Below are 16,441 nucleotides of genomic sequence, written 5' to 3' on the forward strand. Positions count from 1 at the left end.
ATCTGGCTACACCTTGCCACAGTAAATGAGTTTTCGAAAAGCATGCAGGTAAAGCAACGTTCCCAGTCTATATAGCTGGTTAAAAAAGCAGGTTTAGCCGTTTTGACACGCATCAACTCTTCACAAAACTGACATCCTCATGGAGGCAACTGCCAGTTTGAGCGGAATGTATAAAATGGATTATATTTTGATGTGATCAGCGTATTGTGCCACATACAATTTAGCGACGACGTTATGTAGGTCGCTGATAAATTGAATGAAAAGGATAAATTTCTAGTACGATTCGCGGAAAAACGCAAGATGTCAAGTTAGAACGAGATTTCTCTGCAGCTTCATTCACACCGCTTTTCTTTCGATCTATGTTGCTATCTCAGCAGTTCTAGTTGGTATTGAAATGGTCGTAGTTCGACAGCTCTCTTAGGACGAAGGACTCTCGAAACACGACAAAGGACTAGAAGGAATTGAAATGAACAGCATAAGATTTTTCAGGGCGGAAACTTATCTGAGTAATACCGGCTAAGAAGCTGGCAAGCTTAATTTTATAGCAACGACTGGTCTCGAGACCATGTGGATATCCTTCAAATTTAGTTTCGCTACATGTCAATCACAGTGAAATGTGTACAGTAGATTGCTTTTTATTTCTTTTTGACGGTTGACGTTGGACGTTGTTCGTACTTTCTTGGTGATGATGAATTTTTATGGTGTAACGGCATCTGCGACCAAAAAGCGCAATAGCGCAAGGTGTTTCCGTTTACACACTGCGGGGTCAAAGCCTCATTTCCCAAGAATTTCACTAGAAAAAAGCTGAGCGCCAGGTCAGGGGATAGCATGTACCGATTATATCATAAGTGGGTAGCCGGCAGCACAGGGAATGGAACCGCGCATCCTCCACATGCGAAGTGGATGGTCACCCGCTAGGCCACCGTTGCGGTTGTCCGCACTGTCTTCTAGACTATCTCTTGTCTTCATTGCCAGACTGCTACTTTCTGACCAGAAGGCCTAGTCTAGTTCCTCTTGTAACGTGATGAGGAATAGGACACAAAAATTAATGTAAATTTTCGTTTCAGAGAATAAACTACAATTTCGGAACGGGCTAAGCCACACTAAGGCTTTCAAGCCTGTGCCTGGCAGCTGTAAAAATGACGTGAGAAAAAAGAGATACGCTCCAAAAAAAGCACGAAGAAATTTAGCTGTTCCAGTTTTCAGTCCGGAGTATCAGAACTTGAACGACTGTAGGAGAGGCAGCGTTACATCTTTCTATGTGTTGAGTTAAAATGTTTCATCAGGACGCTTTTAAAAATTACCGAAACGTAATACGGGCGGGAATGTTCACCAAATCTAGTCCCACACTTTGTCAACAGAAACCGTTCGCGGCGTAAAAAATGAAGTGGAAGCGTGCAAGGAATGCAGCATTCTGTGCACCATATGTATTTAATTAAAATTAAGTTAATTAAGTTCAAAATTCAAATTAAGTTAATTAAGTTTAATTAAGTTCAAACTTAGCCATTTCTAGTTGCGAGAAACTTACTATATATTTAATAAATCGGAAAGCCACAAGCAACCGAACAGCGAACATCTGAAGACATACAACGAATTTGTTTTCTCCAAAACATTAGCCATAAAAAGAATATACAGTAGCACGAACAACATAAAGAATGTGCTCACCATTTGCAAGTCTCACAGATTTGGCATTGTATAGCCTTTGAGAAAAGCTTGGAAGGTGTGGATTCGGGTTTATTTTTTTTATCACACAATGCGAGCAGCCGATACTACTTCCACAGCATCGTAACTACATCTCTCCTCACACATAAATGCCTTTTATTGGAGCAGTTTCCTTATCCATAAAAAAAAAAGTTCTTCCCGGGGCGTCCCGGCAGGGGCCTGAAGGAAGCGGTCATCCAGGTGACAAGAAATCGGGAAGAGCCGGGTCGGAGGAAACCACGGGCAGCAAGGTGAGCTGGACAGAGGTTGCCGCTTCTTCGCCTCCCACGTTGGCTGTTGAGAAACGTAAGGAGGAAAATAACAGATTAAAAAAGGAACTAGCAAAGTATAAAAGTCAGGAACTGAGAACATCGGCAGGGCGAGAAAATATGCACGAAACGCCTAGTGTATCTGCAATGGAGGAGGATGCTTTCCTCCCTGCTACTCAGCAGGCACTAACTCCTGTCCCCCAGGGTGCAAAAAAGGAGGAGGAGGAGAGAAACAGTAACGCAGTGGCGACGGAGACCGATAAGGGGGCCGGTGCCAGAGAAAAAGAAGCCAGGAATGAGGCTATTGTGGAGCGATGTTTGTTGAACGACCTTTCGCGTTTGGAAGCTCGCATAACGCAAAATATAGAGGCGAGCCTCGAAGGAACTCTATAAATTATTATTGGAAAAAACGTTCAGGCAGCTATTGAGAGGGGCATCCAGGCACCGGTAGAGCGGGTCTTACAAGGTATCTTGGAGCCCCGTCTGATTAAACTACAAGTCTTTGAAATCAGAATCTATCGGAAACTTCTGGAGCTTGCGGAGTGTACGGGGATGAAGGTTCCAAAATTAACTGGCCGGATGGCTAATAGACAGCTTGCAGCTGATGATTCGCCCGACACCGGAGTAAACGCACAGAGCGCGATTTCCATTAGTGTTCAACGTGGCCCGCCCTCCTAAATTTCAGATTTTGCAGTGGAACTGCCGGGGGTTTAGAAAGAAGAGGGCTTCGCTACAGCAATACGTAGATTCATTGGATAAATAACCAGATATTATTGCACTGTAGGACGTGAATATGGAAGCCAAACTCAGACCATACAGCACGCACCAAAACAGCTCATCCACTTGCATTCTGGTGCTGTGTTGTGTTGTGTTGGGTTTATTGGCGCATAAGCAGCTAAGGCTATCATGCGCCAAGAACAAGGTATGGAAAAAATATGCTTGAGCAGAGTTTGAAAACTAAGTGGATAAAAACGGTGGTGTAAAGGGCCTAAGAGTTATTTTTACTAACTAGCTGAAGAAAGACAAGAATTTTAAAAAATGTCTGATAGCAGAAACTTTTGAAGGTTGGGTTACCTCCGCAGACATCCTTGGCTCGGCAAGGATTTCGAGGCTCGCAACAACTCAGATAAAGACCTCAGCCTCCTTCTCGTGATTGAGAAAGTGGCTGAGGTGTATAATTGTATGTAGCGAAGCACAGGGTGAGTAGATTAGAGTTGATGAAGAATACTGGCTTCCCTTAAAAAGCTAAAAACACAGGGTATACTGACAAGTGCATCTTTGCCTAATATCAATGCTGGATGAAAAGGAATGTGTTCTTTGTAAAAGGTAGTAAAATGTTTTTTTCTTAGTGATTCGAGTTCTGTACATGAGAATAATATGTGGTTTACTGTTAGTTCGTCTCCGCACTTTTCACAAACAGGTTTGTCTTTCTTTGTTAGCAGGAAGTTGTGTGTGAGATGTGTGTGTCCAATACGGAGACGGCATAAAATAACTTCGATGAAACGTTTTTGGTGGGCGCATGACTTCCATTCTTCTATAAATGGTTTTACTAAGTGGAGCTTATTATTTCGTTCAATATTCCATTGCGACTGCCATTTATTTCTTAGCTTGCACTGTACCAACTTCATACAGTCATTGCAGGGGATGTTCACTTTCTTTATTTCTTTGTTGCGAGCTTTCGCAGCACATTCATCCGCCTTCTCATTGCCAGTGATTCCAATGTGGCTGGGAACCCAGCAAAATTTTATGTCTTGTCCCTGTATTGTGGCGCTCGTTATGTTGTGTATGATATTACCAATTAGTGGTGTCACTGCATTTCTATGGTGAAGTGAGGTTAGTATGCTCAGAGAATCAGTGTAAATGATACTGTTCTGAATGTTCTCATTTATTATTTTTTCTACAGCCACCAAGACTGCGTAACCCTCGGCGGTGAAAATGGATGTACACTCAGGTAGCCGTACTATTTTTTCCCAATTATTCTGAACTACAGCACTTCCCACGTAGTGCGCCGATTTTGATCCATCGGTATAAAATGCTTCGTATTCTCTGTATTTTTCCTCGAGTGCTAAATATTCTTGTAATATCTGTTCATGTGGTGTATGTTTTTTCCGAAATTGTGTTAATGTGAAGTCGCACACAGATGGTAGGCAGTACCAAGGCGGGAATGGATCAGGTTTGCGGGCAATATTAGGTAATATGTTCATTATGTCTAGTTCTTGGCATTTCTCTTCAAAGCGGAGAAGAAGTGGTCTGATTGCTAGAGGTTTGTTGGTAAATAGTGTTCGGGATGGGCACTTTGTAACGAGTGGGTAACAGATGTGTTTAGGCTGGGAACGGATCTTTAAAATGTAAGAGCATGTAAGCATTGTTCGTCTGTTTGCAAGTGGTGGTTCATTGGTTTCCACGTAAAGGCTTTTTATGGGTGATGTCCTGTAAGCACCAGTTGAAAGACTCAAACCCATATTGTGCACAGGATCAAGTCGCTTCAAGTACGATGGCCGTGCTGATCCATACACTATGCAGCCATAATCTAAAACGGAACGTACTACAGAGCGATAAATCTGTAGAAGGCATACCCGATCAGAACCCCAGTGTTTGCGTGAAAGGACTTTAAGTATGTTCAGTGATAGCGACGCTTTCTTCTTTAGTGCGTTTATGTGAGGCAGGAAAGTAAGCTTTTTATCGAAGGTGATGCCTAGAAATTTGTGTTCTTTTTTTAAAGGCAGTGTGGTTTGGTTTAGGTGTAATGTGGGATCTGTGTGCAAGCCTCGTTTGAGTGAAAAAAGTAAGGCTACTGTTTTCTGTGGTGAGAACTGGAAACCATTCTTGTCTGCCCATGTTGCCAGTTTGTTGATTTGAAGTTGTATTTGTCTTTCACATGTAGATATATTGGAAGATGTGCACGCTATCTGAAGATCGTCGACATAGACTGAATATGTTATGGACCTTGGTATAATTTTGTTAAGAGAATTCATTTTTACAATAAAAAGAGTTGTGCTTAAAATACACCCTTGAGGCACTCCATTTTCCTGAATAAAATCCCTCGAAAGGGTTGAGCCTAGACGAACATTAAATGAACGGTTAGTCAAAAAGTCTTTAATTGATTTCAGCATTCTGCCACGGATGCCAAGCTCAGCTAAGTCCTGGAGGATCCCGAACCTCCAGGTAGTATCATATGCTTTTTCTAAATCAAAAAAGACGCTAAGACAGTGTTGCTTGTGTATAAAAGCTTCTCTGACAGTATTTTCAAGGCGGACTAGGTGGTCTGTAGTGCAGCATCCCTTTTTAAATCCACACTGATGGATATCAAGAAGTTCACCAGATTGAAGAACAAAGGTTAGTCTTATATTTAGGACACTTTCGAAGGATTTGGCAAGGCAACTAGTCAGGGCTATGGGTCTATAACTGCTAGGAGAGGTTGGGGGTTTACTAGGTTTAAGAAACGGGACAATAATAGCTTTCTTCCAGGCTTCAGGTATTTTCCCTGACATCCAAACTGTGTTAAAGAATCTCAAAAGTGCTTCTATGGCAGGCTCAGAAAGATGTGCAAGCATTTCATAATGTATATGGTCGGGTCCTGGAGCAGTTTTTTTTCCGGCAGACAGTACTGTGTTGATTTCTTGGAGGGTAATTAGACTATTGTATTTTTCATTTGCACCTCCAGTTGTTGGGAGCCTCTGTTTTTCAGCTGTATTTTTGTATTTTAAAAAGGACTGCGTGTAGTGTGATGAACTTGAAACTGCAGTGAAATGTTCCCCCAATATGTCTGCCTGTTCCTGTATGCTTGTTTGTGTTCCGGGTGTTGTTAAAAAAGGAATTGTGAATGGTGAAAAGTTGCCGTTTATTTTTCGAACCTGCTCCCACATTTTTTTAGATGGGATCTGACTGTTGATATTTGAAACATAATTCTGCCATGAAGCTTTTTCGGCGCTGCGACGGACATACCGAGCTTTAGCTTTTGCCTTTTTAAAATTTAGGAAATTTTCATGTGTCGGATACCTACGGAATTTACCCCACGCTCTATTTTGCTGTTTTTTTGCTTCTTTACAGTCCTTTGTCCACCATACTTTATGGTTTTGTCGCGCCACTCCTGACGACTGAGGAATAGCTGTTAGTGCGGCAGTTATGATACAATTAGTGAACTTTTCGTTTATCTGGTCAACGGTAAGATTTCCTAAAACTATATCTTCTAAAGTTGCCTTTGCTCTAAAAAGTGACCAGTCGGCGAGGTGAAGCTTCCAGCGCCGTGGCCTTGTGGGGATTATTTCCGGTGTGGATGTTAAAGTGATTAGTACAGGGAGGTGATCGCTGCCATATGGATTGTCAATGACGTCCCAGTTAAAATCGTTAAAAACAGAAGGTGAACTAAACGATAAATCTAAAAAGGTCCTTTTCCCTGAGGTAGGGGAGCAGTAGGTGGCTTTTTCTGTATTTAAAAGACATACATTATTTGTGAGGATAAAATCTTCAATTATTTGACCCCTAGAGTCACAGTGCTCACTTCCCCAAAAAGGGGAGTGAGCGTTAAAGTCCCCAACTACTAGATACGGTTCTGGAAGTTCATTGACAAGTTCTTGTAAATCGTGGACTGTTAATGTAAAGTGTGGAGGAATATATACAGAACAGATAGAAATTGTTTTATGGCTGACGACACTGACCGCAACAGCTTCGAGTCTTGTTTTTAGTTTAAGCTCTCGAGCTGGGACACCGTTTTTCACTATGATGGCTACGCCTCCCGACAGCCTGCTCGCCTGCTCTCGATCGCGGCGGAAAACAGTATAATTCTTAAGAAAGTTATTTTTTTTGGGACCTAAGTTTGTCTCTTGTAGACATAAGGCAACCGGAGCGTGCGCTCCTAGTATGTCTTTTATGTCACTGTAGTTGTTTAGAAGTCCTCTACAGTTCCATTGTATTATGAAAGCCATCTTAATTTTGTGCTTCTATAGGGTGAAAAAGTAGATTAAGTTGTCGATGGCCCCGTGACTCGGGGCCTGTCTTTTTTTGACCGATCCAGGGAGCTCCGCCGACCGTCCGACGTGGACGGCGCGGGGCTGCCCGGGGTCGTGTCCATCGCCTCTGTGGAGGCGCTGGACGACCGTGCAGGAGGTATGTTGATTTTCGAGTTTGACCTCGACCTGTGGGAAGAGGTCTTGAGGCCCGCCGACCCGGGGGTCTGCGTTGCCTCCTTTGGGGTTTGCGGAGTAGCGCTAGCTACTCCACACGGGGGCGCGGGTGGCCCCGCCACAGGCACACTGCGTGTGGTCTGGACGGGTGCCGAAGCCTGGTGTGGTGTGCCGCGCCCACGCACCACATCAGCGAAGTTTGTTTTTGCACTGAAAGAGAATGTGTTCGTTTGAGCATATCGCCTTCTTGCTTCCTTGAAAGAAATGTTTGCCGTAGTCTTGAGAGTAATTATTTCTTTTTCTTTTTTCCAAGAAGGACAAGCTCTGGAGTAGGCAGCATGTTCTCCTTCACAGTTTGCACACCGCGGTGTAGCAACACATTCTTCAGATTGGTGTTCGTTTGACGAGCATTTTGCGCAAGTTTTGCGGCCGCGACAACTCTGTGAGCCATGGCCGAATTTCTGACAGTTAAAACATCTTCGTGGGTTGGGTATATATGGTCTTACATTTATTTTCAGGTAACCAGCTTCAATGCTTTCAGGCAGTGTGCTGGTATTGAAAGTGAGGATCAGGTGCTTCGTGTCTATTTCCTTGTTATCCTTCCGGATCTTTATGCGTTGAACATTTATGACATCTTGGTCAGTAAGGCCCTCAAGCATTTCTTTCTCAGAGAGGTGGATAAAGTCGATTTCAGATATGACGCCTCGGACAGTGTTCAAAGATCGATGTGAAGTGACAGAGACTGGGATTTCCCCAATGGACGCAAGGTTTGAGAGTTTAGAGTGTTGGACAGTGTCACGAAGTTCGAGCAGTAAGTCACCGCTGGCCATTTTGGATACCTTGTACCCAAGGCCCAAGGTGTTTGTAAGGCACTTTGCTACTAGGAACGGGGATATCAGTCTTGCTTGTTTTCCTTCTGCTTCGCTATGGACAACATGAAATTTTGGGAAAGATAGCTTTCTTTTCTGAAAAAAATCGTCTGCATCGTTCCGCCCTCTTTTTAGAGAGCGATCTGGTTTGGAAAAAGGGGGAGCCATAAATAATTAATGTTTTTCAGTCATGGTGCCAGCCACCCACCATGGAGCCCAACAAGGGGACGGGACAGGAACTTACAAGCAAGTCCTGCCCACGCCAGCTGTACACCCCAACTATAACCTAATATGACTCAACTCAGGGTAGTTGGTCACACACGGTTAACCCTCGCCGCCAGGAAAAAGAGGAAAAAACAAAGAAGAGAGGAGGATACAGGAAAGTTGTAAGAAAGGAAATAGGAACGTGAAAGATAGAGGGGCGGACAGGAAAAGGCGACTGCCGATTTCCTCCGGTTGGGTCAGGCCGGAGGTGCCGTCTACAGGAAGCTGGGGCCAAAGTGGTGTGTTGCCTCCGCCGAGGGGCCTTAAGGGTCCAAACGCTCGGCATCGGCTCAACCACCAGGATCCCCTTTTCCCCGGACACGGCGATGCCACGCACGGCTAAGCGCGGATGCTCGGGTCCGTGGTGACGCATTGTTCACCATCATCCCCCTGCGGGGATGTCCCTGCGGATGCTCGGGTTAACCCCGTGGTGTCGCCACTCACCAACGTCTGCATGTTGCAGACGCCTCCCTGCGGGGGCATTCTGGTGCATAAGGATTGCACGGCTGTGACAATTGAGCTGGAGTTAATCACTGAGGTGGAACATACATTTATTCAGCTTTTACCGAACGTATGCACTAGCAGAACTGCGTAGCTGTTGAACATATATATTCGGCCGAAGAACCGGGGTGCGCCTTTCAATGAGTTTTTCCAAAAGGCCGCGCAATTGGCAAAAAGTGCACCTCTCATCATGGTGGGGGATGTCAACGCGTAGAGATTCTTGTGGGGATATAGTAAGGAGGATATTCAGGGCAGGAGACTCGCTGCGGGCATATCGGACGTAGCACTGGCAATTCTTACTGACCCGCCGCATCCCACGAGGATTGGCAACAGTGTCTCGAGAGATACATGTCCAGATCTCATTGATTAAAGGAGCTAGAAATTATGATTGGCACAACACCCAGGAGACCTTAGGGAGTGACCACTACATTCTCAAGATCTGCCTCGACTACAAAATGCATCGCAAACCGAGAGGGAATGCCCGGCTCACGGACTGGTCGTTGTTCCGACAGGCGGTAGACTCTACGCTCAACGCGCCCATTGAAAAGTACGAGGAGTGGGCTCAGTCGCTGCTGGGAGTAGGGACCGCTTCACACGTACGCTTAAGAGATCAGAAGAAGTTCCGGCCATTGACAACCATCTACTACATCTGTGGGAGGCCAAAAGAAGTCTCACACGGCGGTGGAAAAGGCAAAAACATAACCGCAAGCTCAAGATCAAGATCGCGAAATTAAGCTTGCAAGCAGAAGAGTATGCACGATCCCTGTCCAAAAACAACTGGTTGGCCAAATGCGAGTCCATGAAAGGCAACCTTAGCACCAAGACGGCGTGGAGTCTTCTTCTGTTTGATAGAGCCCTCCAAGTCTCGCGGGGATCAGCAACGTAACCTCAAGAGAGCCCTACACGGCTTCGCGGGCACGGACCAGCAGCTAGTTGCAGCCCTCGCGAGCAAGTACCTCTGTACAGTGAAATACAACGAGCCAGTACGGGATTATGAGGGTATGGACAATCCGGACCTGGACAGAGAGTTCGAAGTCGAGCAAATACAGGCGGCGCTTATGGCCATGAGGCGGGGCACAGCGCCAGGGAACGACAGGGTGACGATGGGATTGCTTGTCAATCTCAATCGGCAAGCGCTTGAACGTCTCACGCAGTACATCAACGAATGCTGGAAATGTTCACAGTTACCCAGGGCACGGAAAACGGCTGATGTCAGCTTTATTCCGAAGCCTGGAAAGGAGGTGAACATCAATAACCTCAGTCCCATCTCGCTTGCGTTGTGCGCCGGGAAACTGTTGGAGAAGGCTGTACACATGCGGCTTTCGTCGTATATAGAAGACCACAATATTATACCTCACACAATGTTTGAGTTTAGGGCACACTTGTAAACCCAGGACGCGTTACTGCAGCTGAAGATGGAGGTTATTGATCCCCCGCGCAAACGAAACAGTAGGGCCATACTGGCACTAGATCTTAAGGGGGCTTTCGAGAACGTGAAGCATTCCAAGATTCTGGAAAATCTACAGGGTACTCACTGCGGAAAGCGTACCTTTAATTACATCAAGGCTTTCTTGTAAGATAGGCAAGCGCACATCGGGATTGGCGACACGAGGTCCGAGGCGATACCCATGGGCACCAGGGGGACGCCTCAGGGCGCAGTCCTTTCTCCACTGCTCTTCAACGTTGCCCTCATGCACCTGCCGGAACAACTTAATGCCATAAGGGGAATCCACCACACCCTGTACGCGAAAGACATAACCATATGGGCAACGGAGGGAAACTTGGGACAGATGGAGGAGGCCCTCCAAGAGGCTGCCAGTACGGTTCAAAAGTATGCCGAAGAATGCGGACTGCGCTGTTCCCTGGACAAGTCGTAGCTCCTCGTCCTGCGAGGGAAGGGGGATACTGCATCGCTGGAAATCTCGGTCCGTGATAGACCTGTTCCCGAGGTGGAAACAATACGGATTTTGGGGCTGCTCATTAACAACAAGGGTGTGAACGCAGCAGCGATCACCAAGCTCAGAAACGGTGTGTGAACAACTCATCGTATGATATCTCGGATCACAAGCAAGAAAAACGGCATGCAAGAACAGGATACCCTTAGACTAATACAGGCCTTTGGCATCTGCAGGATAGTGTACGTGGTCCCGTACTTTCGTATGAGAAAGACCGATCTAAACCACCTGGACGTTCGAACTGCTTATAAGAAGGCAATCGGCCTACCCATGAAAGCATCTGTGGAGCGTCTGCTAAAACTAGGGGTACACAATATTGCCGCGAATCTTTGTAGCGTTTGTTTGTCGTGTTTATTTGTTCATGTCAGGGTTGGCGCGCTTGAAAAGGCGTTTCATATCTTCCACATACGCAGTCACGGTCTCGTTTGGACGCTGAAATCGCGACTGCAGCAGGATCTCCGCTCATTCCTTGCGTACGACGCTAGTGAACGTAGCCAGTAGTTGCTTCTTGAAGGTCGCCCAGGTCGTGAGGGAAGATTCGCGCTTTTCAAACCACGTTCTGGCGGAGCCGTCCAATGCAAAATAAACGTTACGAAGCTTAGAGCTGTCGTCCCAGGCATTCAGCGCTGCTACATGGTCGTACATGTCCAGCCAGTCTTCCCCATCTTCGTGTGGTTCTCCACGAAAAGTCGGTGGCTCACGGGGCTGGCGAAGCACGACGGGCGTTGGCTGTGCACCAGGCTCCATCTTGATGGGCATATCAGGTCAGCACCTCCACGAGATGTCACGTACTCGTGACTGCAGTCCAGCGAACAGGAACACAGCGAGAATGTCTTCGAAACGAAACTCTTTCTTCGGGCTGACTTGCGCCCGCAAAGAACTGAATCACTCGGCGGCGTAGCAACAAGCGTGCTCGGCGGTCGTCGAACAGAATGCCCGCCTCTGTCGGCCGTGCTCTCTTTAAAGCTGATAGCGAACCTTAGAGATAAAGCGTGAAAGGTTCTAGAACTTTCTGGCACAAAGTAGAATCGGCTCCGCCTGGATGCGATCAATCGAGATAATTCTAGGCGTGTCTTGCGTCACAAACGAAGCGATAAAGCGGTTTAACAGTACTTTTTGCTGGGGCTAGTTGGTGTGACATTGTGTTCAGGAAAGTAAAAATAGCGCTAAATTCTACACGAAACAGACAGAAAGAAAGACAGGACAGCGCCCGTCCTGTCCGTCTTTCTGTGTGTTTCGGGTAGAATTTAGCGCTGTTTTTCCTTTCCTCAACACAACGATAAAGCAGCGTGCCGGCAGCCTTGAAGCATGAACAAATAAACACAACAAACACACTCTACAAAGATTCGCAGCAATATGGCCGATTAATTGATTAGCGCCCATCTTCCATCTTACAAGCCAGGTAATGCGACTGGCCACAATTAGACCGGCCGCAGGGTCTTACAAGATTTAAACATTAGCTTTCCACAGCAAGTGGCTGGGAGACAAGATATACCTAAAGAGTGGAAGAGCAAATTCCTTACGCTTCCGCTTCCCAAAAACATGCACCCGGAGCACCATCATGCTAGACGAGTGGCGAGGAGCAACAAGATGAACGAGTGCTATTCAACAGAAGAAGGAGCCTTCTTCGTGGACGCTGCGGGTCCTGTACAAGGAATATCAACAATCTCAGTGGTGCACCAAATGCAAGTCATGGACAGGCTTTCAGTTCGTAAAGGGGGTACACAGGCTATGGAGGAAGTAGCTATACCCCTAGCCGCAACGCACTACCCTTAGCAAAAACTAATACGTTTGGAATATACGGTGGGCTATTTAAAATGTATTTTAAACATATTTTGTATTCATGAATGCACTAAAAATATGTCGGAAATACGTTTCTGAAATTTCATGCTTGGTATTCGAAATATATTTTTAAAATGTGCCAAAAATACCTCACTTAAAACATACTTCGAGCACTTTTCAAATACGTGAAAAAATATGTATGCAGTTTTAGCATCTTGTCAGTGTATTAAAAGTGTATTTTCGGAAATATGAAATTAATTCATCGAAAGTATGCTTCAATTCTAGAAAACGGGCAGCCCTTGTAAACGTATATGTATGCAGTTTTAGCATGTTGTCAATGTATTGAAAGTGAACTTTCGTAAATATGAAATTAATTCATCCGAAATATACTTCAATTCTAACAAACGGGCAGTCCTTTTAAACGTTTGCATACTTCTAGCTGCCGTTGAACAGTCGAGTGCTCGAAATCGCGTTTCGGGAAATGGCATTTGCGTGTCGTCAATGTATTTGAAGTGTACTTCCGTAAATACGCAAGTAATTCGTCCAAAGAACACTGAAATTCTAGCAAATTGGCAGTCCGCATTAGCATGTTTGCAGCGCACTACAAGCTGTCGTTGAACAATCTAATGCTCAAAATCGAGTTTCGGGACATCGCATTTTGGTGCTGGCCATCTATTTAAAGTGTACTTTCGTAAATACGCAATTAATCCGTCTGAAGTATATTTAAATTCTAACAAATGGGTTGTTCGCGTAAATATATTCGCATTACACTTCAAGCTACCTTGGAACAATCTAGGGCTCGAAATGACGTTTCAGCGAAGAGTGAAAACTTTCCCTTTCTTGTCATCCTTTCGCAGCCGAATGTCATCTAAAGATGCTACACGTGTTCTGTCTAAGGGAATGCTTGAAGATAATAGTACGCCAATGAATATTAACCGCGTCAGCATGAAATTTCCCCGGGAGTGCGCCGATGAGGACGACTGCACTCATACTGTTGTTTACATCGCTTGTTTACATAACATAAAACGCAATCTGCGCTTTCGTTCTATTAAACAGTCTGTTTTCTTTTTTACTGGTTGTACTCGTGCTTGTTTACGCAGTGCGACAATGTGTGGGAAGCGATGATGCGATCGCACAGCTGAGAAAGCCGGGTTGTTGGCATCGCGCCTAACTTGTTATCCACAAGCTAGCGACGGCGACTGCTGCTGGCCGTAAAGCACGGCTCGGCAGTCTGGGTCACACCGGCGATTCCCGTTCATCGTACGCGTGCCCTGCGATGTAAGCAATAGTTGATTTCAGGTCACTGTTGACAAAACTACACCTGGTGACCATTTGCATACGCTAAAGCTTGTGATTCGCTCTTCACAACCGCCGAAATCACAGATCCAACCCTGCGAACTCGCTGGGCCTAGCCGTCGCGGAAGGGAACAGAGCCGTCGTCGATTGAAATTGATTTGGCAAGCGCTTATCGCTGGTGAGTGTTCAGGTGTGCACTCGTGAAATATAGCCGTTCATTTCGCTCATTTAGAAGCGCGAGCATATACACACCGCCGCCTCATCACCGTGCTCTCGCTCAGCCGCCGACAAGGCTGACCGTCCGCCGACCGGATTCGTCGGTGTCGTTGGCGTGAAAAACGTGTCCCTCTAGAATCATATTATAGTAAACTAGATATTTCACTATAATTACATGCTGTTGGTTGTTCAGCTGAGGCTTTCGAATGCGTTTCTAAAGTGTCGTGCAGCACCGCGGCAGTCCGTCGAGTCCGAATGTCATTCCACTCAATGTCATTCGAACATTTCCGTGTGAGAACGTGACAGCATTATACCAGCAAAAGCGCCTTGGGTACTTCTGGGTCCGAACAAGCCAGCGGAAAAGACCCCGTCTGGCAGGGCAGACCGGCTCCCTTACACGCCCATGTATGTGTTGGTTGACAGTTCGACTCCTGACCTGTGCCTGACGCAAGTTTCAACTAGCAATTGCGTTCTCAATTAACCCCAGATTCGAACGCGACTAGTAGGGTACTCCTGCGATAATTTGGCAGCCCACAGTATTTGCGCAAAAAAAGGCCTCATCGTGCAAAATAGTGCATCGCTTTCGCTGGGTATATATACAGCAAGCCAAGTATAACGCTTGTCGTAGGATTTGTTGTTTGCTGTGTCATTGTCGTCTTGGTATGCTGTGTGTAGGTATTTGCCGCTCCCATTCAATCACGTCACCTTATAGTATCAGACTCCTGTCGATTAATGTTGAATACCCGTCTACGATTTGTTCTGCAGTTGAAGAATTAACCCGTGTCATTCCATGGAGCCGCGCAGTAGACTTTTTTTAAGCCCGAGTAAACACATTTTTAATGTATTAAATGTATATTTCTAGTATATTTCTAATGTATATTTTTATTATATTTTTAATGCATTATAAATATGCTAAGCGGGCAAAAATGTACTTTTCACGTATTTTTATGAACGGTTAAAATATTATTCCTAGTGTACTTAGAAAGCATTCGTATTGCAGTTTAAGCATAGGGACAAAAAAATGCGAAATAAATATGAAATTAATACAATACGTTCGAAATGCATTTTTAGCACATCCTCTTTTTCGCTAAGGGATACGCATCGAAATACATAGTTACAGATTCCCAGGCGGCTTATAGAAACTATATGCGTGGCACAATCACGCCGCTAGCCTGCAAAGTTCTTAGTCAATGTTGGGCTTCAGCTGAACGGAAGGAATTAATATGGGTACCGGGTCACCAGGGAGTTGAAGGAAACGAGCGCGCACACGCTTCGGCCCGAGCTTTTCTTCCCCGGAATCCTTCTACATCCTCCCTTACTGATTCAAGCTCCCCCTCTCCATTAACAACATATTCAGAAATATTACAACATTTGCGCCTTGAAAGGCAGACACTCCCGAGGCGCGCTAAGGTTCTTAGTAAATCAGAAGAATGTCACCTTCGCAGGCTACAAACTATGTTTTTCAATAATCCAGCTACGCCTCACGCCATTGAGCCCGAGTCCTTTTCGGCACAGTGCAAATTTTCTGGCCAGAAGGCAAACTTATATCATATGGTATGGGCTTGTCAGAAAAATGACAGCATTGACATCATAAATCAGCCAACGCGGGAGGGCTGGGAGGCGGCCCTGTCCAGCTCGGACCTCGAGGAACAACGAGCAGTCGTCGCCAGAGCATGGGCAGCGGCTTTTACCAATGGCGTCCCGGACTAGGGACCCGATCAGACTTCCCTTCAACTAATGCATAGCGGCTTTAAATAAACGTTTTCATCATCATCATCCCGCGACACCAATCCCGCAAACGTTTATCCGTAATTGCACACCAGACAGGCAGTTGTACATACATAAATTTTTACACACATGCTCCAAGTCAATGTTTCAAGACATGTTCCTATCAAACTGCAATACTCTATGTTTTACTCAGCTAATTTACTGTATATATCACAATACATTGATAACATTACAAAGGGACCATAGCTGTCAAAGCTCTGAAAATATCATCAAAGCACACGAGCCGCCCCTTTTCTAATGCTCCGAAAAGTTGTCTCCACGGGCTCTCCTCTAAGCAGTCTTGTGACGAAAGCAAGTTGTCGATTTCAGCGCCGCTTAAAGTCGATCCAAGCCAATTCATCCTGCCAAGAGAGACTAGAAGAAAGAACGTGAGAAAACAGAAGAAGAACGGAGGTGAATGCAATAATAAGGGACCAAGAAAAGAAGAATGCGGCTATGAAAATGGACCGAGAAAATTGTAGAAAGAGGATGGACATGATGACAGTAAACTCGTCTGGGGATGGCTTTACCAGCCTTGGTAGCCTGACTTGGATAAAGAGAAAGCCAAAGACTCCATTGCGCTGAAGATAGAAGGCGGCGTTCGTGGCAAATAAACGCCAAACAAGCAAAAACAAACAAATGCGCTTATCACTGCCTACCTGCAGTCTGTTTTGTTTGAACCAAGCGGTGGTGAAAAT

At 45.5% G+C, this 16,441-nt stretch overlaps 1 long non-coding RNA gene across 1 annotated transcript; it reads right to left on the bottom strand.

The window, feature by feature from the left end:
- Positions 1-1,801: 1,801 nt before the first annotated feature.
- Positions 1,802-10,370, bottom strand: LOC149363113 (uncharacterized). Its single transcript, XR_016288560.1, has 2 exons — positions 10,277-10,370; positions 1,802-1,995 (listed from the first exon to the last, which is right to left on the bottom strand). It is a non-coding gene; the product is annotated as an uncharacterized LOC149363113 (long non-coding RNA).
- Between the last annotated feature and the right edge of the window lie 6,071 nt (positions 10,371-16,441).

Source organism: Amblyomma mixtum, chromosome 2 (assembly GCF_055824585.1).
Source record: "Amblyomma mixtum isolate Tamu chromosome 2, ASM5582458v1, whole genome shotgun sequence".
Taxonomy (NCBI): domain Eukaryota; kingdom Metazoa; phylum Arthropoda; class Arachnida; order Ixodida; family Ixodidae; genus Amblyomma; species Amblyomma mixtum.